The sequence below is a fragment of the Meles meles genome, chromosome 16, assembly GCF_922984935.1.
Source record: "Meles meles chromosome 16, mMelMel3.1 paternal haplotype, whole genome shotgun sequence".
Classification (NCBI taxonomy): Eukaryota; Metazoa; Chordata; class Mammalia; order Carnivora; family Mustelidae; genus Meles; species Meles meles.
The window spans coordinates 40,370,860-40,394,389 of record NC_060081.1 but is presented as its reverse complement, the minus strand read 5'-3'; the positions used below and the strand labels follow the sequence as shown (position 1 = coordinate 40,394,389).

Genomic DNA, 23,530 nt, shown 5'->3' with positions numbered 1-23,530 from the left:
ACCACTGCTTCTTGCAGCTTACCCCCTTCTTTCCAAAGTACATCCTTGACCAGCCCTTTCAGCAACGAGCAGCTCTGGATCAACTTTCTCAAGTCCTCACAGACCTGCAATAATGTCCTTATTCCACCCGCACTCTTCATGAATGGATTAGCTGAATACAAAATTCCATGCTGACAGTCCTTTTCTCTCACCACTTTGAAGACATTATTTTATCTGTCTTCCTATACTGGTATATTGGTATACTTCCTATACCAGTACTATAAGTATTGGTCTTCTGGCTCTTTCTGGTGGGGGAGGAGGAGTTACTATTGGGAAACACACTATTCATTTGTTGTTCCTTTATGACACCTCTAAAAAAAAAAAATCTCTCAGAACTTTTAAGATTCACTTTTGGGGTTCTAAAGATTCAACAAAATATTTTTAGGCACGTGTCTTTATCTTATTCAGACTCACTGTGCATCCTGAGCTTGAGGGCTCACATTTTTCATAAATTCTGGAAAACCCCAGGCCACTTTGTTCTTTGAAATGTTCTTGCTCCTTCTTTGTGGCAGGATTCCTAATTAGACCTCAAGCTCTCCGTGTTGCCACTTGGGAAAACTCCTCAGATGTATGATCCACTTCTCCAATGGTCTCTTCAGCTGAATCTAACCAGCTCTATAATTAGTCCCTTGAATAAACAATTTGCTTTCAAGTTGGCCTGGTTTTTTCCCCTGGTATTATTTTTTCCATATTATTTTTTCCATTAATGTTTTTCATCACGCACTTCAATGCCTTCAATAGTGATTCTGTGTCACATCTTTGGTGGGACTCTACCAGAGGAAATCCTGTCTGGGCTGAGTTGTGGGCTTGTCTTAGAGCAGTTTAATCTTTGCTTCAACCAAGCCCTCAGAAAGAGAAAAGCCATGGACTGATTTTTACACAAGGCGTGGACTTCACATAAGCAGGTTCTCAGGGAGACTGACTTGGCCCCCGGACAAAACAGATAAGCTCCTGGGTCATCTCCCCTGGCCACTAGGTTGCCCTTCCCTTGAGAGTGCCGCCCTTTAAGGGAGTGGGTTTCACATGAGAGGGTGAGGGCAGGCTCAGGTCCCATCCGCCCCAAAAAAGCCCCCTGTTCCCATGGGGTCATGACAGCCCAAGACCTAGGTGACTCCACCTGACAAGACTCCACCCACACCCAGGGTCAGCTTACTTCTAGGCCTCCCTCATTCCCCTAGCCCTCCATTTATATTTATAGCCTCTGGCAATCTCTCTTAGTACTAGCTTATAAGCTTTATAAGCTTATAAAGCTTATAAGCTTTTTTAGAGAATGTTTATTAACTTTAACATTTCTAAGTGTCTGGAGAAGAGGGTTTTCAGATCACCTCATCCAAATAGTAAGTGTAATCTCTGATTTTTTTTTTAACCCAGAGAAACTAAGAGAAAATTTCGTCGCTAAACAACATATTCTGAAATAATATGTTTTAAGAGAATGGAAACAACTTTAAAAAAACAATGCTGTACTCATTTTAAAGGAAGATGAAACACTAAAAATAGAAATGTATTCTATTATAAGCCTTTGCTTATTCATCGGCTATTTCAGATTCAATTTCTATGCCTAAGGAAAAAAAGAAAGAACTGACAAGTTTTTGTGTTTCTCCAAAATAACAGTCTTTCGAAAAGTAAGAACTTCAAAAGGCCAAAATCTTCCTAGAGCTTACAGGCTTCCCCTCATCAATGAAGACAACAGGTGTCTAAGGTAGGAATCCAGAACCCTGACTTCTCAAGCTGATGACAGTTAAGATGTGCTGGCCCATGACAGAATTCTTAATGGGCCAGACACCTGGCTCCCAGAAAGCAGGGACCAGTCTCTTCGTCTCTTCGGCACTATATCCAAGCAAACCTCAGCACATCAACACTCCCAAGTGCACGATGAAAGAAGGTTCTACGGAAAATCCCATCAGGATAGGAGTTGCACATTAAATGACTGTAAGGATCACATCCAAACAGAAAAAAACATGGGTATCCTGGCAGAGGAAAATAATGCACACTGTGGGGACTTACATGCTTTTGGAAAGAGTTATTTCTTAATTCTTCATAGTTTCCCCACCATTGCAAATGTGGTATCTGTTTCATTCTGTTCGGTGTTGGTATCCAGAAACGTAACAGATTTCTGTAGGGTGACTTTGCCCCTCCAACAACCATGCTTAATTCTAGGACACCTCCTTAGATTTTTAAAAATATTTTCTACATACATAAGCATCCTGCCTATGGATCATGGCTTTGTTCATTTCTCCCCAATCTTCCTATCTTTGGCTTCACTTTTTCTTGAATTTTCCCTCCAACACAGTGCTAAAGAGAAGGAATGACAGCAGCCATCCTGTTTTTCCTTATCTCAAAGGGAAAGATTTTGATGTCCTGCTGGTTAGTGTGATTTTTGCTTTTTGTAGATATCTTTTGTTTATTTCAGGTTCTTGGTTCTCTCCTTGGTTCAGCATGGTAAGTTATATTTTCCTAGAAGTTTATTCATGTTGTCAGAACTTGCAGAACTCTTCCCATGTGGAGATGTAAAAAAAAAGTGTCTTCTATATATGATGTGTGTAGAGCCCCCTCCTCGGGATCCTTCAGAGATTTTTAATAAACATCTACAACACAGGTTTTTATTTCATTTATTTTTATTTAGCTCAAGTTGTTCATTCTAACCACTTACCTTTTTAATGTCTACTACATCTGTAGTAAAGTCCCATTTTCCATTCTTGAGAAGATTTTGCCTTTTTCTTGATCGCTTTTGCTTGATATCTGTCAAGATTACTCATCTTTTCTAAGAATGAAATCTTGGCTTTGTTGGCTTCATCCATCTACTTACTTGGTTTCAGTTTCATTCACCCCTTCTCATCCATACTTTCTTCAGACTGGTTTCAGTTTATTTTGTCTTTTGTAACTTCTGGAGAAGGATACTGACTTATAGCCCACTACTTTTCATCTTTTCTGATGTATTTAAAGGTACACATTTTCTTGTAAATAATACTTCAGCTACATCTCACAAGAGCAGAATTCTCATTACCACTCTATTTCCCCTTTTATTGACCTAATTAAAAGCATACTTTTACAAAATTTCCAAAAGTGGAGATTTTCTATTTCTTTTTATTCGTATTTCCAGTTTACTAAACTGCGGTCAGATTACCTGCTCTATATAATTTCAATCCTTTGATATTGGTTGAGACTTACTTTAAGGCCCCAGATACGACCATTGAAATTTTTGAAGCCAAATGTGTGTTAGTTGGCCACAATGTTTTACTTATATATAGTCCTGGACTATATACAGTCTTGTTCAAAGTTCTAATCATTGATTTTTGTCTGGTTAGCTGTCAATTACTGACTGGATGTGCTAAAAGTCTTTACCATGATTACAGATTAATTTTTGTTTTATGCATTTTGTGATTTACTAAGATGCACTTAAGAGTTAAAACTGGCATTATCTTTAAGCCGAATTAAACTCTGATCACTATCAAGTGCGCTTTCTCTCTAGAATACTTTCTGTGTATGTGTCAAAGCCTCTTTTATATAACAATAATGTAACACCAGTTTTCTTCTCTTTCTTCTCTTCCTCTTTCTCCCCTTTTTTTTTTAAGATTTTATTTATTTATTTATGTGACATAGAGAGAGAGAGCGAGAGAGACAGTGAGAGAGGGAACACAAAACGGGGAGAGGAGAGGGTGAAGCAGGCTCCCTGCTGAGCAGAGAGCCCTATGTGGGGCTCTATCCCAGGACTCTGGAGTCATGACCTGAGCCCAAGGCAGACAGAGGCTTAACAAATGAGCCACCCAGGTGCCCCATCTTTTTTTTTTTTTTTTTTTTTTTGCATTAAGTAATCCTTATGCCCAGCGCAGTGCTTAACTCATGAACTGGAGATCAAGAGTCCTATGCTCCACTGATTGAGCCATCCAGGTACCCCCATACCAGTTTTCTTTTAATAGACTTTCTACAATACATCTTCTATCTTTCATTTTTAACCTGTCTCCTGTATACAGCATAAGAGTGGATTTTTAAAACCCAGAATGTTATCTTTATGTTTTAACTGCAGTTTTTAATCAAGTTATACTAAATATGAATGCTGATATAGTTGAGCTTAAATCTATAATCTATTTTGTGCTGTTTTCCCATCTGTCCTTTCTTATCTCTTTTTTTAAAAAAGCATTCCATTTTGCCCCTCTTCTGCTTGTACAAAAGACAGTTTCTATTCTTTAGTAATTACTGTTAAAAAGAACATGCAGGGTTCCCCAAGTTCAAAGTTAAATGAGTCTACCCTTTCCCCTAACCCATTATCCTTTCTGCCTTCAATGGTACACTGTTTTCATGTATTTAATACTCTCCCTTTTCCAGCCACCACCCCCACACCAAATGATACTATTAATCTTTTACATGTGTTTAGAGGGGTCCAAATACTTACCACCGTCTTTATCCCTTGCTTATACAGTTTACTCCTCCCATTTGCCATTACTTGACCTCCAAGAGCATCCTGTGGAATTTCCTTTAGCAAAGAAGGGTCTGTCACTAATGACCTGTCCAGGTTTTTGCCTTAAAAGTGATCTGGGTTTTTTGATTTTGGAGTTCTCCCCCCTTTGGTTCCTCTATCACTACACTGCCTACATATGGGTGTTTTCTCCTTTTTTGGATGGGTGCCTCATCTATTCCATAAAACCCTCAGGCATCATCTCACCAATACTGGCTCTGGCCCACGATCTCTCTCCTCTCCCCGAATCCCAATTAGACACACTTCTCAGTCTACCCTCCATGATTCTTAATTGGTCTTAGAAATTAATCATCTATTTGGGTTTCGAAGAAATCTGTGTATTTTATTCTGCTCTTTCAGTTCACTTTTTCTCTTCAATCTGCTGGGTTTTTAAGTACAATTATCGAGCTGCTCATGTCTAGCAGTTGTCCCTGCTTCCTTTTTGAATTCTGCTAGGTCATTTTATAGTTTCCTTGACATGTATGTATTTTCGATCGAGTCTATTACTTGAAGTATAGCAAGAGGCATTGTTTACAATCTCAGTCAACTCCTCCACGGTCTCATATTTTCACAGATCTGTTTCTACTGGTCTCCATTCGTGGTGCTCCGTGTTCCTTGGGTTTATTCCTAACTAGGGACTGCTCACTTTCCTGTGAAAATTACACACAGGGCTTCACTACGCCTGGAATAAAGGAGCAGTTCTTCAAAGATCTGCTCATATGCTCACTTGCAGGATGGCCCAGGAGCACTGTCTGTGCAGGTCGACTCTAAAATAAACAATTTAAAAATCGGCTGGAGAATTTCCTTCCACTTAGGTCATGGGATGTGCAAGAGGTACAACTTGTGAGTACCAGCTCTCAGCAGGGGAATGGGCTTATTTCTGGGTTGCCTTCACCCTGGACGCATAGCAGCCCTCTGTGGTCCATCTCTCAGTAGGCAGGCTCTTCTACCATACTGCCCCCTGTGCCCAGAGATGCCCTCAAAATTCAGAATTTGCCTCGTTTGCCAAATGCCCTTGGGGTTTGGCTTACTGTCCAACGTCACTCCTTTCACTGAAGTTTTGGTTTCAAAACTTGGAAGTAAACTTGGAAGTTTACTCTTCCAAGAGTAAATAACCCACGTGTCCACAGTTAGATGAAAGGACAAAAAAGAGGTGGTATACTTTACACACAACACACACATACACACACACTCACTCACACTGGAATATTACTCAGGCAAAAAGAATGAGATCTTCCCCGTTGTGAAAACACAGTCACACCTTGAGGGTGTTACACTGAATGAGATAAGCCAGATGGAGAAAAACAAATACCACATGATTTCACTTGTAAGTTATTACCTAAATCACAAAAACTAACAATCCAAACCAAACTAAGCCCAGACTCAGTTACAGAGAACAGAGTGGTGGTTACCAGAGGGAACGGAGGCTGGGAATGGGAGGAGGTGAAATGGTCGAAGAGACTCAAGTGGGACAAACTTCCAGTTACCAGACAAATGAAGTCCTGGGGATGTGATATAGAGCATGGGGAATACAGACAATAATATTGCACCAACTTTGCACAGCAACTGAACTTATCCTGTGATCAGTTCTCAGTGTATGCAAATCACTGCTGTACACGTGAAATACAACACCGTATATCAATTACACTACAATAAAAAAAGAAAATATCGTCCAAGCCATTCCATGCTTTTCAGGAGGTGCTTTTTATCTGTTATGTAGCACTGAGCCAGCACTGCCCCCAACCCCATTCAGAAGACTGGTCCAGACCACCCAATCACCAGAACACAGTGGCCCCTCACTTCTTGGGGCTACTGACATTTGGTACCGTTGTGCCAAGAGACACTGATGTTTGGCATTCCTAGCCAAGTGAAATCCCAGCCAACCAAGCTCTCAAAAGAAAAAGGTGATCATTCCTGCTGTGTGACAGCACGGCTGGCAGTGCTGCTAGGGAAGCTTCCAGATCCAGACCTGGATAGACATCCATCCCAGGAAGAGGGGAGTCTGCAGGGTATCCCTGCACCACCGACCTGGGTGGGGTCTGCACACAGATTCCAGGAGGTGGGAGGATCTCCAGGTTAGAAAGGTGGGGGTGGGGCCGGAATGACACCTGGTACTCAACTGTTGGCTCCTTTGTTTTAAAAAAATCCCCTTAGAGGCACCTGGGCAGCTCAGTCATTAAGCCCATGCCTTCAGCTCTCAGGTCCTGATCCCAGGGTCCTGGGATCGAGCTCCGCATCTGGCTCCCTGCTTCTCCCTCTCCCACTCCTCCTGCTTGTGTTCCCTCTCTCACTGTCTCTCTCTGCCAAATAAATAAAATCTTAAAAAGAAGAAGAAGAAGAAATCCTCTTAATACTCCAACACGCATTATGTTAACCTGGGGCTGGGGCTCAGATAACTCAGTCCCCAGATCGAAGCTCTCCCTTCATTGCACAAAGAGGAGCTGCATTTTCACTCAGATTTGTGGTGAAGAGGTAGCATTTGCTCGTCAGCAACAAAATCTGACCCTCTTCCCCAAGCCTTTTGCAAAAGCCCACCTCGGATTAATGAATTCCATGGCCAAATGTTCCCATCTCAGTGACAAAGAGGGAAGTGCGGTAGGAGTTATTCCTTATTATTAGCGACGGTAACTCAAACTTCATCCTGATTCCTTTTTAAAGTCGGCCATTGTATAATATATTCCGAGCCCTCCAGTCCTGCCGATGGGAGGATACGTGAGTCCCCGCGCCTTGGGAAAAGGTCTGGTCTCTCTTCTAAAGCCCAGCATACGCCTCCTGGAGGTTTGCAATCCTGCTCCTAGGGACAGACCCGACAGCGATGTGGTCACCGCACTGAGGGGCAGGACTTTATATTTCACAATATCATGCAATTTCTGCCATATTATATATGGAGCCCCCAGTTAACTCTCCGAGTACCCACACAGAGTGGAACAGGCACAGGTGCAAGACTCACGAGCTAGAGTCCTGTGAGACGACGACGTGAACCACCAGGAGGCTGACAGCGCAGAGCACTCCCACCCACCACATCCAAGGAAAGGCCCAAGAGGGCATGGGCTGCGTGATTCCATCTCTACCTCGAGTTCAAACACAATGGAGCGAATCCGTGTGCCAGGAACCAGCAGAGCCGATACCCTTGAGGCTGGGCAGCGGTTGGAGGGGGCAGAAGAGTTGGGGGATACTATTTCTTGATCTGCTGGTGCAACAGGGTGATTGGTTTGTGGCAGTTTACAACTGGGCTGCAGACTTATGACAGCACTCTTCTGTGTGTGGAGTTTACTTAAAATAGTAAAGAGCTTAAAAATATATGTGCCCACTCTGGTGGGAAACCGTATCACACGGAACTTGAAGGCAGAGTGTCTTTGGTCCCCGGAGTATATGGTCCTGTCACTGCTGCCACGTCACAGCCCTCTCCCAGGCAAGGTGGCATTGCTCCCACCCCCTGAAGAGCTGGGTGACTGGGGCCAGGGTGGGGGGAGGCAGTCACCTCCTGCCCCAACCTCACAACCTATGGCCACGCACACCGCACTGTTCTGCACAGCAACTTTTTAAAAATCCAACTATTCAGAAAAAGTCTCCAACTTCATAAGCTCCCACCTTTAGGAGGGAAGCAGATTAACAGGAAACAGCGGCTGGGCTTCAGAATCATGGCTGAAGTTGACCTTTTAATTGTCCCTTGACACACCACTGTTTAAGACTTCCTTAAGGGGATCAATAATTCATTTATTTTTTAGCACTGTTTCCTCTTCCTCAATCACTGTGATTGCTACTAATCTGAAAATTACTATTTCTCTTCCTACTTACAACAAATCCTGAGAAGACAGAACAAAATGAAAGTGTATTCAATAAAAATAAGGCTCCAACTAATTCCTACTCAGCAGGAGTCGTAACTGACAAGAAAACCATTTAGATGTAGTCAGGTGGTACATTTTAACCACTGAATGGCAGGTTCCAGAGAAACATACCACCTGGGCTTCGGGGAGAGCAAGCGTCTTCACCCTTCCAGGGAAAATGAGTAGGCCAGACGCTCCCATCTCAAAGGGCGAGGAATCCGGGATCAACTTTTCATTTCCTTGCCCAAAAGCAAAAGCAGGAAGAAGGGAGGAGAAACAAAAGGAATGGACGCTTACCAACCAGACCACCTGCCCCAACCACCTTCTCCGGCCTGCCCTGCCCTTTGCGTGCCAAGACCTCCGAGGACAGTGAATTCTGTGCGGGAGGCAGGAGGCTCAGCTCCTCAATGTCTGTGCTCCTCGAAGTCTGACTAAAAGAGAGAATAAAATGCCAACTACAAGAAAAGAATTTTCCTCCTACTACTAAGGAACACTTCTTGCTCACTAAATACAAAATCCTCCTCTTCTCAGAGAGAGCCAGCACATTGTTCAAAGCAAAAATAACATTTTCTTTCCTGGCGAGCATGTTGTCGCTGATACGCTCAGTTCTTCCCCAAGCCCCACCTAAGGTTCCTCAGGCACAGAAGGGGATCGAGGGTGCTCGTGCATGTCCTCCTCCTGGAAGCACGAGCAGCTGGGAAGGGCCCAGCCCCGTCGAGGCACCATGACAAGGACAGTGGGCTGTGGAGAGACGAGGCGCACGGAGATTAATATAACTGTCCTGGAGGCTTACAACAGCTGGGAGAAAGCCAATGCGCAGGCCTCCCACTGAGGGTCACTTCGAAGCCCTGGGCTCTGGGGCAGAGCAGGAAACATCCCCATTCGACAGTGTTCCTCTGTGAACGTTGCTTGCAACCTCTCCACTGGAGCCAGGCTGGATGGAATCCAAAAATCACTTGGCTTCGTAATATGTTTTTTGTGTTTATATGTGATGCTCTAGGAATCCTGACTACTTCAGGCTAAACAATAATATACTCCTAGAACACTAACACGAGAAAATCCTCTCCCCATGAGCTCAGCGAGGACAGGCATCCACTGTGGGCCAGGCACTACGGGTACCTCAGGGAAAGAGAACAGATGCATCCTTGCGTCGGCAGAGCAGACAAAGTCAGTCATGTATGTGACACGCCTGGCTGGCGATCACAAAGAGAAAGCAATACAGAGGAGTGGGACAGGGAGCAGGGATAAGGGTGCGGGATCGCTAGGGGCTGTCACTTTAAGTAGGGTAGTTAGGGAGAGAAGAATTCACTGACCTGAAGAAGACCTGGCGCGGGGTGGGGGGAGGCATATGGCCATCTAAGAAACAGCGTCCCATGGACAGCAACAGCTCGTGCAAAGGCCCTGAGGCAAAAAAACATGCCTGAGAAACAGAGGAGGCCAGTGGGACTGGAGCAGAGGATACGATGGAGTGAAGCCCAGGTGAAAGCAGAGACCTTGAGGACCACTATAAAGACTCTGGCCAAGGAAGCTCTTGAATAGAGAAGTGATATGACCTGCTCAGACTCGAAGGCAGCGGGTGAGGGCAAAAGCAGGGACACCTCCTCAGAGCCAGGGAAGTAAGTCATGAAAGAGAGGAGAACAGTTTGGACCAGGGTGGTACCAGCGGAAGTGGTGAGAATGGCTGTGTTCTTGCTTTGTTTTGAAGGGGAGCTTTGCTGTTGGACAGGATACAAGAATGAGAAAGCAAGGAATTGAGGATAAACCGAAGTTTGTGGCCTGAAAGATGGGGCCATCTGGCCTAGTTTCATTTTACATGAAGAGGAAACTGAAGCCCAGGAAGGATAAAAGTCAGGTCCAAGCTCGAACCACTTATTTCTGAGACTAGAACCCCAGCTATCGCTTCTCTCTCCACCCACTCCTGCAGCTCAGCAGGAGACAACGGTGACCACTCAGGTCACACCTGGACGCCCTCCAATTCCTCTCTGCTCTCAGATGCCGAAGGAGACACGGCTCCCTTGAGGGCTGCCAATACCAAGCACGTATCGTAAACCAGGATGGGATGCTGGTGAATGAGAGCCACAGGCCCTGCCCGGAGAGGATGACCAAGTCCAGGGCTGCCATGCAAGAAAGCAGACCTGCTGAGCAAACACATTTCCATTCTCCCCAAAAGAACCCCCAAAACTAGACTTTTAATGAAAAAATTCTCCTTTAAAAGGTGGCTTTGTTGTTTAATAACCTGAGGGCAGCCAAACAGATCTCATGTGCCGGCCAAGTTCAGTCTATACAGGGCCCCATCCTGGAACCAGTCTCAAGACAGCCTAAAACACACCCGGTCCACTCAAACCGTGTCAGGGCCTAGAATTACAGGTTTCGGTTTAAGATGGTCTTTTATTCCAACTTTTGAGTCAGCAGATGACATTCATTATCACCATAAATAGCTGATAACTTCCAGAACAATCTTAGTGAAACTCCTCTCTGACCAAAAAGAGAGTAAGCAGCTGCCCGTCATTCTGGGTTCTTTGTTAACTTTGGTTTTACCTTATTCTACATGGAGGACAAAGATAAGCCGGCTAGTACAGCCAAGAATTCAAGAAGTCTTCCCAAATACTACCCACTGATCCCTTCAAAATTGTGTGGAGTAGAACAGAGCCCTGCAAATGACCCAGGAATCAACTTACGTCAGCCAAGCATGAAAACACCAAGACACTGCTGCGGGTAAGGTTTAAGGACCAGCAGCTATTCCGATCTTGCCAAACTAATTGAATTTAGAAATTACAAAACTTCTTCATAAAATCAAAGTTCCTTCCCATTGCTAGACAGTGCGATATACATGTCATTCATGGCACTTAAGGGAAACACGTAAGATGTGTCTGGTTTTTATTTTGTTTTTTTAAAAGACTTTTTGAGAGAGGGAGAGAGTGTGCACATGCACGAGTAGGAGGAGGAGCAGAGGGAGAGGGAGAAGGAGACTCCCCCCACTGAGCAGGGGGCCCAACAAGAGGCTCGATCCCAGGACCTCAAGATCCCGACCTGAGCCAAAGTTAGATGCTTAATCAACTGAGCCACCCAGGCACTCCAGATGGGTCCGGTTTTTAGATGTGGGAGCTGGGATGCAGGTTTCAGGAGACTTGTCAGAATTTGTCTGCCTAGGAAAACAGCCTCCTAGGAAGTCCCCAAGTTAATTTTCTGTAATGCTGAATGGCCCTCATGCCCAGGCTCTCCCTTAGAATTAAATATTAACTTTCCCTACAAGCCATATGCTGTCGACCCGACACCGATTTGGCTTGGTCTGGCTGACCATTCTGATACTGTTGATAACAGGTTAGGAATGTCCCCCCTGGGGGAGGGCCACTATCTGTGCTGCTCCCCCACCCGCTTTTTTTCTTGGTATGCAATTTGCGATGTACACAATGAGGCAGAAATCAATGCCTTCTAAGGGTGCTATCTTATGAAGGTGAAACCCATGAACTGCCACTAGTCCACTGTTTTTGACATATAGAATGGGCATCTTACGTGGTTCGACATATTTTTAAATGATCAAGAACGGAGACCTGAACGTTCAAAGAATTCCAACTACCTCAAACTCTTAAAAAAAAAAAAATAAGAAAAAAAGAAATTCCAGCTATCTCTAGATCAGCACTGTCCAGAACTCTCGGTGATAATGATCGGCTACTGAGCATGTGAAATACGGCTAGTGTGACTAAGAAACACTTTTTAAATTCTACTTGATTGTAACTGTTTTAAACTTAAACAGCTCTATGTTGGCTACTGTACTGGACAAGAGAGTTCTAGACCGTAATTTCCTCACATGAGAAACAGGTCTCACTCATTTATATTTATAGTGTCTAAAGACCCAGCACACAGGAGACATTTGATAAAGAAATGAAAAATACCTTTTGCACGGAATACATCTCAGTTGGCTGTGTACCTTTCTTCCTCTAAAGCTCTTAACTCTGCTCTTGTAGCTCCACGTCCTTCCTTAAGTAGTTACTATCCCAGCAAATGTGGGATTATCGGGTCCTGTGGGTGAACATTCAGAAGGCCATGCCATCCAGCAGCTGAGCAACAGGAACTGGCCTGACCACTGCCTGATCTGCTGCGCCTCCATGTTCTCATCCACAGAATGGGAACAACCATACCTATTCTATAGAATGGGGCAGCTGCAAGGCCTAGATAGGCGTTGATAACTCTGATTCTCAACAATCAACCTTAAAAACCAAGCTGAGCTCGGCTTGAGTTGTCCAATGAAGTAGTAGGCTAACTAACAAGACTATTAGCAGGTACAGTGGTCTACCTCACTTGGTTAACATTTATCGTGTTACAGGCCAGGCCTTAACTACTACTGTAGGCCCCGGATATACAGCTGGATAGCACAGTCTCTGCCTTCCTAACTCTGACTGACCATTATTTTTTCCCTCCTGAAACAAGATTTTAGTGAACAAAAATCCACAGTTTCCAAAGACCTTTAGAGTTCCTGCCTAGTGCTCGCTTCGGCAGCACATATACTAGAGTTCCTGCCTAAGTGTCATTCATTAGTAAGAGTTCCCAGAGATAAGAAAACAAATAAGAGTCTGGGGTCCTGATACTTTTTTTTTTTTTTTAAGATTTTTATTTATTTATTTGACAGACAAAGATCACAAGTAGTAAGAGAGGCAGGCAGAGAGAGAGGAAGGGAAGCAGGCTCCATGCTGAGCAGAGAGCCCAATGCGGGGCTCAATCCCAGGACCCTGGGATCATGACCTGAGCTGAAGGCAGAGGCCTTAACCCACTGAGCCACCCAGGCGCCCCGAGGGGGTCCTGATATTTTTAAAAGGTGTCCCTATTACATAATAAACAAATATTCCGATTAAACCATTTCCATTCAACCACTTAGAATTTGGTACTATATAATTAATGCAGCCTGCTGACTTAGGGACCATTTCAGCAAAGAGCTTAATTGCTCAGATGTGACTCAATGATTCAGGATTTATCTAAAACTCTCCCATCACCAGCAAATAGTCATGCACCAAGGTACCACACTAACTTCTCTCTTTTTTTTTTTTTAAAGATTTTATTTGTTTATTTGACAGACAGAGATCACAAGTAGGCAGAAAGGCAGGCAGAGAGAGAAGGAGGAAGCAGGCTCCCTGTTGAGCAGAGAGCCCAATGCGGGGGCTCGATCCCAGGACCCTGGGATCATGACCTGAGCCGAAGGCAGAGGCTTTAACCCACTGAGCCACCCAGGCGCCCCGCTAACTTCTCTCTTTACAGACGTTCAGAGGCTGATTCCTAACTCTGAAAGAAAGTAGTTCTGTTATAGCATATGGTGCCTAAGGCTCTCTCTCCTCTCTCTACAAACCTCAAGACACCATTCTTGTCCCCATCCCAGGCACCTTGCAAGCCACGTGTGCATTGCTCCAGGTAAAGGGAAAACAGCCTAGTGGCAGGTGTCTCTCCTTTTCCTCCTTTGCATAAATAGAGAGGGAAGTGGCATCTCCAGGACCTCAGAAACTTCTTTCTGGAAAGGAAACAGGTCGGCAGCCCATAGTGGGGCTGACCTTTAGAAAGTTCGTAAAGTAATTAAAACATCACCACCGAAAGCAGCATGCTTGCAGGATCACCAAGACTCCTCTGGTGTCAAGATTAAAAGGAAGTTAGGAAGAGCATGCGCAGAAGGAAAGCGTAAGGAGGGAGGCAGAGTCCATTGGGGAAAGCTCCCCAGCAGTGTCCAGCAGATGTAAGACGTGCAGCTGTCCCTCCTGAGTGCTGGAAAGAAGACCTAGGTCTCCCGAAACACCCAACAGCCAGAATTCTAAAGAGATGTCTAGCAGAGGATGTTGAGGCCCTAGTGGTCCCACTTCCCCAAACTCCAAAAAATACCATCCAGATGCCCCCACCCTGCAGGTTCCCGCGCTGTAAGCAAACGGTGAGGTGGGAGGCTCCCAAACACCAAAGTTTCGTTTCCTTGGTGCTTCCCAGTCTGCTGACCTCCGACCTCTAGGAGTTATTGCCCAACTGCCTTCTGTTTGCACAAGGTCCTAGTTTTTCCCAGCACTTGCTGGGGAGGCTGTCCTGATCCTACTGTGAGTGGGTGGTGTATCTCCAGGTTACAGATGAGGAAACCCAGGTTCAGAGAGGTTAAGGGACTTGCACAGAGGGTCTGTAAATGAGAGCTGGGAGTGGAATCCAGACCTTGGGACTTCTGTGAGTCCTGGGTGCTGAGACAGGGGGGCTGGAGGCAGAACCAGGCTCCACCTCCCTCTGGTGACCCGCAAGCCCCTAAAAACTCAGCCCAGCAGTAACAGGCAACACTTGTTGACTACTTCCTACGCGTTCTGGATCTTCACAGCTTTTCTCTTAAGTAGAAACGACTGGCATCCCCATTTTTTTCAGACGGGGAAAGCAGACACCAGGAGCGAGACAGCTTGGCCCAGGTCACCCTGAACGCTGCCGGGATTTCAGAAGCCCACTCCCTTAACCGTTTGACCACAATGAGCTACCATTTAGTATCTGTAATCTGGGGAAGGGTCCCTGACGCTTCCCGGACGCCCTCCTGGAAGGGCGCACCCCAGTCCGTCCTCTCTCACCCAGGGTACGGTCTGGGGAGCCTGGCGAGCCGGGGCGGGCGCCAGGCCCCGTGCCAGCGCGCTTGGCCGGCCGGGCCGGAGGTGCCCGCTTCCGCCTGGGCCTGGCACCGCTGGCCCATTCATCGTGGCGCAGGCGGGGCGGACCGGGCAGGGCCACGGTGGCCCCGTCACCCCGCTGGGCGCCTCGCGCCGGGCTCCGCGCCGCCCAGCCAGGGAAACGGTGCCCCCGGCCCCGCCGCCAGGGGGAGCAGAGAGCCGCCGCCCGCACTCCGGGAAGTTGCCACCGCGGCCGCCCGGGACGTCCGGACCCCGGACGGCCCGGTCCTTGCACGGCGTCCCCCGCAGCCCCGAGTCCCAGGCCCGCCCTGTCGGGGGCCGCCCGCCGCCCCCCCCCGGAAGCGCCTCCAGGCCGCAGCCCGCAAGCGGGAGTGCTCGGCCCGCGGGCCCCCCATTCAATCCCGCCCTCCTCCCCCCGGCCGGCCCCCGCCGCCTTCCGCCCGCCCCCCCACCCCTCCAGCCCGGACTCCAGCCCGGCAACGTCATCCGGCAGCTTCCCGAAACTTAACCCCTTCCTCCGCCAGCTGTGCGCCGCCCCGCCCCGCCGCCAACTTTCTTATCCCAACTTCGAAGCGTGCGAGCCGCCCCGACGGCCCGCAGGGAGGGAGGCGTCGCCACGTCCCGCCGCGGGGCCGCCGCAGGCCCCCCCCACCGCACCCGACGGCGAGGGCTGTGAGGTCCACACCGCGGGGCGCGCTCGGCCGCCGCCCCTGCACGGGGTTCGTCCGGCACACGCCCCCCGGGGCCCGACCCGACCCCGAGGGTCGGCGGCCGCGGCGACTGCAGGCGGCGGGCGGCGCCGCCGGGGGAGGGGCCGCCAATGAGACGTGTCACTCGCGGCGCGGCCGGCTCCGGCCCCGGCGCCCCGACGGCCCGGCCCGCGCGCCGCCGTCGCCGCTGCAGGGCCCGGCCAAGTTTCTTACCTGCAGCCGGAGACGCGGGAGGAAGAGCGAAAAGGCAGCAGCCGCCGCCGCCGCAGAACAGGGAGAGAGGAGCCGGCTGAGCCTCCGCCGAGAAGCCGCCCCCGAGCAGCTGCAGGCGCCGCGACCCCGACGCCGTCCGCCCCGTCCGCCGTCCGCTCTGGCCGGTCGCTGGCTGCGTGCGCGCGTGTGGAGTCGTGGCACTTTCTGCCTCGGAGCTGGCGAACGGCCCCCTCCGCCGGGATCGCCGCCTCCTGCCTTCCCCACCCGGGCCAGCCATTCATCGAGCCGCCTCTCCCCATTGGCCTGCGCCCCGCCACTCCGCGGGTCGCTGGCCAGTCAGAGAGCGGGCGGCCCAGCCGCGGCGGCGGCCATTGGGCAGAAAGGAGGGTCTCTGCCTCGGCCAATGGGAGAGGGGAGGAGCTGCGGGGAGCCGCGGGGGGCGGGGCCGAGGAGGGGCGGGGTCGCGCGGTGCGGCGCTCGGCCCTGCGCGGGGGCGGGGCGGGACCGAAACGCCCTCCAAAGGGGGAGGGGGGGCTCCGGTCGGCCCCGCCCACTCGAGGCCCGCGGCGCCTCTAGCTGTGGCGGCTTTGGGGCTGGCTCTGCCCAGGCAGGCTGAGGAAGGTTCGAATCCCGGCGATGCTGAGGCTGCGCCGGTGAATCTCGGCGGGCCGAGGTGGCGGTAGGTGTCACCGTGAGCGCGGCTGCGCAACCCGCCAACAGCCAGGAGGGAGGAATGCCTTATTTAAACCCACTGACTTCCCCCAAGCAGTGGCACCTCCAGGCCCAGGGTATGAGGACAAGTTCAGCTGGGGGTCAGCCCCGAGAGAACGAACTCTCATCTTCAAACAGATGGCATTCAGTACCAGAAAGGATTTTAGTGAGCAAATGGAGGAATTGGGATTGAAAGGCCAGAAGGTGCACAAGGAGTCAATGGTGAATGTGACTGTACCCATTTTTAGGGGTGGTACAACAGAGTACAGTCTATTTGAGTTACTCGTACAGAGCACAGGGGGCAGAGCAATACATATGATCCACCCTATGGCGTTTTACTCCATGTAAGGAAGAGGGTGAGAGGCTCTGACCCAAGCAAACTCACCCGTTTCCCAGAAAATGGAGCAAATAGTACTTTTTCGTTACATGGTCTCCTCCCCTCAATATAAGCCAACACTGTCTCTTCATAAGCAAATAAGTCTTTCACTTGAGATAATTTTTGGCCTGGTTTTTAACCATTATATCAGGGTCTCTTAAGCCCAACTCTTTGGACTTGAGCCAAGGCCAGCTTCTTTCAAAGTAAGGTTTCCAAAAAGCCAACAGGGCTGCTACAGCCTGATCCACTTCACACCGCTCCCAGGCCCCTGGCTACAGAATTCTGTTCCTAATATGTATTTGTTGGACAATTTCACATTATCATTACCCCCACCCCAACACTGCTACTATACTAGTGGTTGTTAGAAAGATGTGGAAAATACAGGCTATTGTGAGAGAATGGAGGGGCTGAGCTAAAGTTAAACCGCTCATTCCTATTTTTAATCTCAGCAGTTCCTTAACACATTAATGATTAATCAATAGGAATTAACCTGGATTAACTTTCAACACACAGTCTTTTTCCAGTGGTGATTCTCCACTTGAAATAAAAATCCAGAATCTCAGCCTCTGGCTGGCGTATCAACTAGTTCTAATTGACCATGGGTAAACTAGTTAACTTCTCTGAACATGGGTGTATCCCTCTAGGACTATCTGGGTTTTAGAGAGGCAATTCATTCATTCGTCGTTCATTCATTCATTCATTCACTGGTGTTTGTCGAGTGCCTGGTATTTACGAGCAGGCTGAGCAAGCAGCCTAGAGTGATAGGCAGACCCAGTAAAGACTCAACTGCCCTCGAGGACCTTGCTGTGGGCAGAGACCCTCATCTTATTCACTGTTTAGGTATTCCTAGAACATGAGCCTGGAGGGTCTGGAGGGGTCACAGTCGTATCTTCTATGCAACTGTGACCCACAGCCTGTCATGGCACCTACGCAGAGTAGAGGCTCAGTAAACACCTGGTCTGTAAATATGTTAAATAAATTACAGGATAGCAAAGTTCCTAGGCGTGAGGGGTAATTACAAAAAGGGGCTCTCTGTTCCCTCCCATAATCTAACATTGGGTTTGGCCTCAACACAATGTATGTTCCAGTATGGAGACATGGCTGGCCTAAACCTTTGCCTCTCTCCTCCCTTCATGCTCCTTGTCTTCCCTCTACCAGGCTCTGTTAGGGCCAAAGCAGGTCCCTGCCCTGCCACCTGGCCTGACCTGACTCTCACAGCCACTGCTGTGCCCACGGACCCCCATCCTTGGTCATGCTCAGCCTCATCAACGAGTTTTGGCCTTTCACTCTCCTAAAGTGTGTCTGGGAAAAACAGGAACCACGCCAGGTTTAGGAGGATAAGGGGGCCTGTGGGGGAGATGAAGTGGTGTAGTGGGTTTTAGTTGTGAACAAACAGAATGTTCTTTTTTTAAATTTAATTTTATTTATTTATTTGACAGACAGAGACACAGCGAGAGAGGAAACACAAGCAGGGGAAGTGGGAGAGGGAGAAGCAGGTTTCCTGCTGAGCAGGGAACCCAATGCGGGGCTTGATCCCAGGACCCTGGGATCATGACTGAGCTGAAGGCAGACACTTAACCGACTGAGCCACCCAAGCGCCCCACAAATAGAATGTTCTTAATAGGAAACCCTGAATATACAAGAAGACCCACTTAGTATGGTCCATTCACTCATGATCATGCTTTGCGTTCTATTACTAAACCACAGATAGTATTTTAAAAGAGTAGACTGCAAAGATGGGAATATCTTACAGTGTAAAAAGAGCTTTTGCTTTATCAACAACTATGAAAGGGTGATAAATGACACACAGAATACAATGTCGTCACGTGGAAACAAAGCCATCATGACAATATATAACATTTTTACATCCTGTCACACACCAGGCACTGTTCGAGATGCTCTACGTGTAGGTAAAACTATTTAACACTCAGAACAACTCAGTACAGGGGGCACAGTTATTATCTCCATTTTAGGGATGAGGAAACTGAGGCACAAGGAGGTTGAGCAACCTGCCCATTGTCTCGGGCTAATCAGAGGAGGAGCACCGGGCTTCAGGATCCGCTCAGAACAGCTGCGCTTTTTTCCATTGAATATTTTTTCCTGTTTTGTCGAAGATTATTTCACCATAGAGTTGAGGGTCCATATCTGGGCTCTCCACTCTGTTCCACTGGTCTAAATGGTGCTGGGAAAACTGGACAGCGATATGTAGAAGAATGAAACTTGACCATTCTCTTACACCGTACACAAAGATAAACTCGAAATGGATAAAAGACCTCAACGTGAGACAGGAATCTATCAGAATCCTAGAGGAGAACATAGGCAGTAACCTCTTCGATGTCAGCCACAGCAACTTCTTTCAAGATATGTCTCCAAAGGCCAAGGAAACAAAAGCAAAAATGAACTTTTAGGACTTCATCAAGATCAAAAGTTTCTGCACAGCAAAGGAAACAGTCAACAAAACAAAAAGGCAACCCACGGAATGGGAGAAGATATTTGCAAATGACAGTACAGACAGAAGGTTGATATCCAGGATCTATAAAGAACTTCTCAAACTCAACACACACAAAACAGATAATCATATCGAAAAATGGGCAGAAGATATGAACAGACACTTCTCCAACGAAGACATACAAATGGCTATCAGACACATGAAAAAATGTTCATCATCACTAGCCATCAGGGAGATTCAAATTAAAACAACATTGAGATACCAACTGACACCAGTCAGAATGGCCAAAATTAGCAACACAGGAAACAACGTGTGTTGGAGAGGATGTGGAGAAAGGGAACCCTCTTACACTGTTGGTGGGAATGCAAGTTAGTGCAGCCACTTTGGAGAACAGTGTGGAGACTCCTGAAGAAATTAAGAATAGAGCTTCCCTATGACCCTGCAATTGCACTGCTGGGTATTTACCCCAAAGATACAGATGGAGTGAAAAGAAGGGCCATCTGTACCCCAATGTTTATTGCAGCAATGGCTATGGTCGCCAAACTGTGGAAAGAACCAAGATGCCCTTCAATGGATGAATGGATAAGGAAGATGTGGTCCATATACACAATGGAGTATTATGCGTCCATCAGAAAGGATGAATACCCAAGTTTTGTAGCAACATGGATGGGACTGGAAGAGATTATGCTGAGTGAAATAAGTCAAGCAGAGAGAGTCAAGTATCATATGGTCTCACTTATTTGTGGAGCATAACAAATAACACGGAGGACATGGGGAGATGGAGAGGAGAGGGAGTTGAGGGAAACTGGAAGGGGAGATGAACCATGAGAGACTATGGACTCTGAAAAACAACCAGAGGGTTTTGAAGGGGCGGGTCGGGGGGGAGGTTGAGGAACCAGGTGTTGGGTAGTAGCAAGGGCATGTACTGCATGGAGCACTGGGTGTGATGCCAAAACAATGAACACTGTTATGCTGTAAATAAACAAATAAACGAATTTAAAAAAAAAGAATTAAAATAGCTTTTATTTAAAAAAAAAAACAAAAACGGCTGCGCTAGGCGCTAGATACCGAAAGGCATGCTGGGTTGGGGTAGGGGGTGGTAACTTCGGGGAGAGGTTTGTGATCAGCTTACATCACTCCTTCAGCACTCTCTTTCCGGTAATAGTGATGCTCAGTTTGGTTGGGGACCCATTAGACTAGGAAAAACATCATAACTGGCTTGGGAACGGGGCTGTGGCAGGAGAGAGAGGTGCAGTGATACTTCATGAGGGGTGAGTAGGAGGTGAGGTAGGTGAGGGTTGGTGACCATGGGTTGTGAGGAACAGGGATCTGCCTCCTATGAGCCCCTGTTCCTGGTCTGAGTGACACCACTGGGGCAGGACCCATAGGAGAATGAACACGTAAGGGACAGGAATTGGGGAGGATGTTGCATGTTTATTAACATGTGGAATTTAAGGAGCCTGAGGGAAGTCAGGTTGAGATACTGTTTCTGTGACGCCCAGGCACTGAGGCCAGTGAGGGTAACACAGACTGGAAAGCTAAGCACATGAATGGAGGTTTGAACCTTAAGGACAGAGATGGTCGCACCCAGCATATAGAGCTGGAAGCTGCATATGGACGAGGACAAGAGAAAGCCAGTACTGGAGTCCTGGACAGAGAAAGGAAAACCCACCAAAGAATCTGTATCAATCAGCTATTGTTGCATAACAAGCCACTCCAAAACTCAGTGGCTTAAAACAAGGCTTGAGGCTCAGCTGATCTTGGCTGGCCCACACATGGGTCTTTGGGTGGGCTGAGGTTGACCTCAGCTCAAGACCTACTATGTGTCAGACTCTGTTCCAGGTGATAGTGAGACAGCCAGGAACAGGGCAAAGGATTTCCTTTGATGGAGCTCACATTCTAGTGAGAGACAGAAAGTAGACAAGTCAACCAATAAATAAACAAGATGAATCAAAATGGTGCGATGGGCTACAAAGAAGAGAACAGCCTGTAGCGATGGAGACAGGCAGGGATCTGAGAGTGAGGAGGGCTGTGGTTGTAAAGAACCGATCAGAGAAAACCTCTCTGGGGAGGTGACAGTTGAGTTGACACTTGAACATGAGAAAAAGCTGACCTTGTCTTGGAAAGAAGGAAAAGAAGAATCAGCCAAAAAAAAAAAAAAATCCTGTGGTGGGGAGGAGCTTAAGAGGCGGTTCAGGGAATTGAAAGAAAGGCAAGAAGTGAGCAAGGCAGGCAGGAAGGTACCTACAGGCCACCCACACTCCCTAGGAGGTATTGGGAAGCCAATGGGGTTGAGGAGCTTTAAGCAGGAAAGTATTGCAATCTGATTTACATTTAAAAAAATTAGCATTAGTTAAGATAGCAGAATGACGAATCCCCAGACCAGCTGGGAGGCTTTTGCAAGATTCCAGGCTAGATAAGACAGTTATGCAGGTAAATATTTAACATTTGGTTCTGGAGGTAGAGGCGGAGGAAGTGTTCTTAATTTGAAGCAGTTGCCAATTTCCATGGTGTCAATACTCCTATCATAGCTGATTTTAAGCTGCTGAGTCACTGAACACAAGGTGGGAAGAAATTTGCAGTAATATGCTATTATATACCACAGAGATAAGCTCATAAATAATCTCCAGGGTGTATGTAATAATAAAATGTAGTGAAATAATTGGAAAGAGATGATGTTGAGTATTTATTACTTTTGTTCTCCACACAATCTGTTTCTTTTTAAAAAATTTTAAAAGAGTTTATTTATTTGAGAGAGGGAGACAGAGAGAGCACATGCATGAGTAGGGGGAGGGGCAGAGAGAGAGGGAGAAGCAGACTTCTCGCTGACCAGGGACCCCTCCACCCCCTGCCCCAGGATCATGACCTGAGCCAAAGGCAGATGCTCAACCGATTGAGCCACCTAGGAGCCCCCCGTACAATCTATTTCATTGTAAGTTTATATCATTGCATTTTTAATAATGGCTATATTTAATGAACTGCTTGAAAAATTCTTAAAAATGTAACAATCAGCTATCACAAGCCAGCTGGCTCCACACCACTGAATAGAATAGTCTTCTGGACCGGAGTGGAGGGTGTGTGTATGTGTGTGTACGTGAGAGAGAGAGAGAGAGAGAGAGAGAGAGAGAGAGAGAAAGTGAGAGACCCAACAGGATGGGAAATTGTACATGTTCCTGTTGACATTTCTGGACTGTTGACCTTGCTTCTCTGGATTTCTGACTCCTTGGGGTCAGGAGCTCAGTCTGATGCCTCATGTTCTCTGAACAACTAGCCCACTGCCTTGATTCAGGTATGCACTCGGCTTAGGTTGGGTCTCCCCAGAAGAAGACATTGAGGAAAAAAAAAGATTTGAGTGAAGGCAGTTTTTCTTCGGAAGGCGATCCCCAGAATCACGAGGAAGGGAGAAGAGACGTGAGACCAGGAGAGAAGACAGATGACAAGCAATGTGTCTTCAGCAAGTGTCCTCTGTAGGCAGCTGAAGCCCCATTCCATCGAAGAACTCTGGGCGATGCTGTGGAATATGTCTCAGCATCACCCGAACTGAAAAGCCAGGAAGCTTGGATACTTATTCAATAACACCCCGCCATCACTGGTGGGAGGCTGCTTCCAGTATTTCCAGCCCACAAAGTCCAGTCACAGAGCCCTGAGGAAGAAGATCGCTGTGGAGCTGCGCAGGAATGGAGGACTGGATGTTAACAGGCCACCAACAGCCTTGGTCCGAAACTCATGAACACTTCTTGAATGAATGAATGAATGAATGAATGAACGAACAAATGAATGCATGAATGTAGGGCCCTTTGAGCTCCTTCAAACACAAATTTAAGATCTAGAAGTTTTAAAAGAGAATGCAGCTTCTTCTCCTCCACAGGCCGCACATTTAAACTTTTGCAAAATCTAGAGCAGAAGCCTTATGATACATCCCAGACGGTTTAAGTTTTTCAGTAGTGTCACTTAAAATCAAAGTAATTTTATTATACACTTGAAGAAAAATTGCTGTAGATGGACTATAACCAGTGTCAAAAGGAAAATCAAATTTATGCAAAGAAATCGGACAGTAAGCGTTTACCAAAAAATTGGTAAAAACCAATTTTTTAAAAAAAATTTTATTTATTTATTTATATGACAGAGA

The 23,530-nt window shown here is 47.2% G+C and overlaps 1 protein-coding gene across 6 annotated transcripts in view; it reads right to left on the bottom strand.

Annotated features, from left to right (window-relative positions):
* RRBP1 (ribosome binding protein 1) overlaps positions 1-16,117 on the bottom strand; it is a 63,783-nt gene extending 47,666 nt beyond the window's left edge. For all 6 annotated transcript variants that reach the window (XM_045980719.1, XM_045980725.1, XM_045980720.1 and 3 more), the window contains exon 1: positions 15,866-16,117. The gene's annotated coding sequence lies outside the window, so the exon portion shown is untranslated. The remainder of the gene's footprint in view (positions 1-15,865) is intronic.
* Positions 16,118-23,530: the final 7,413 nt, after the last annotated feature.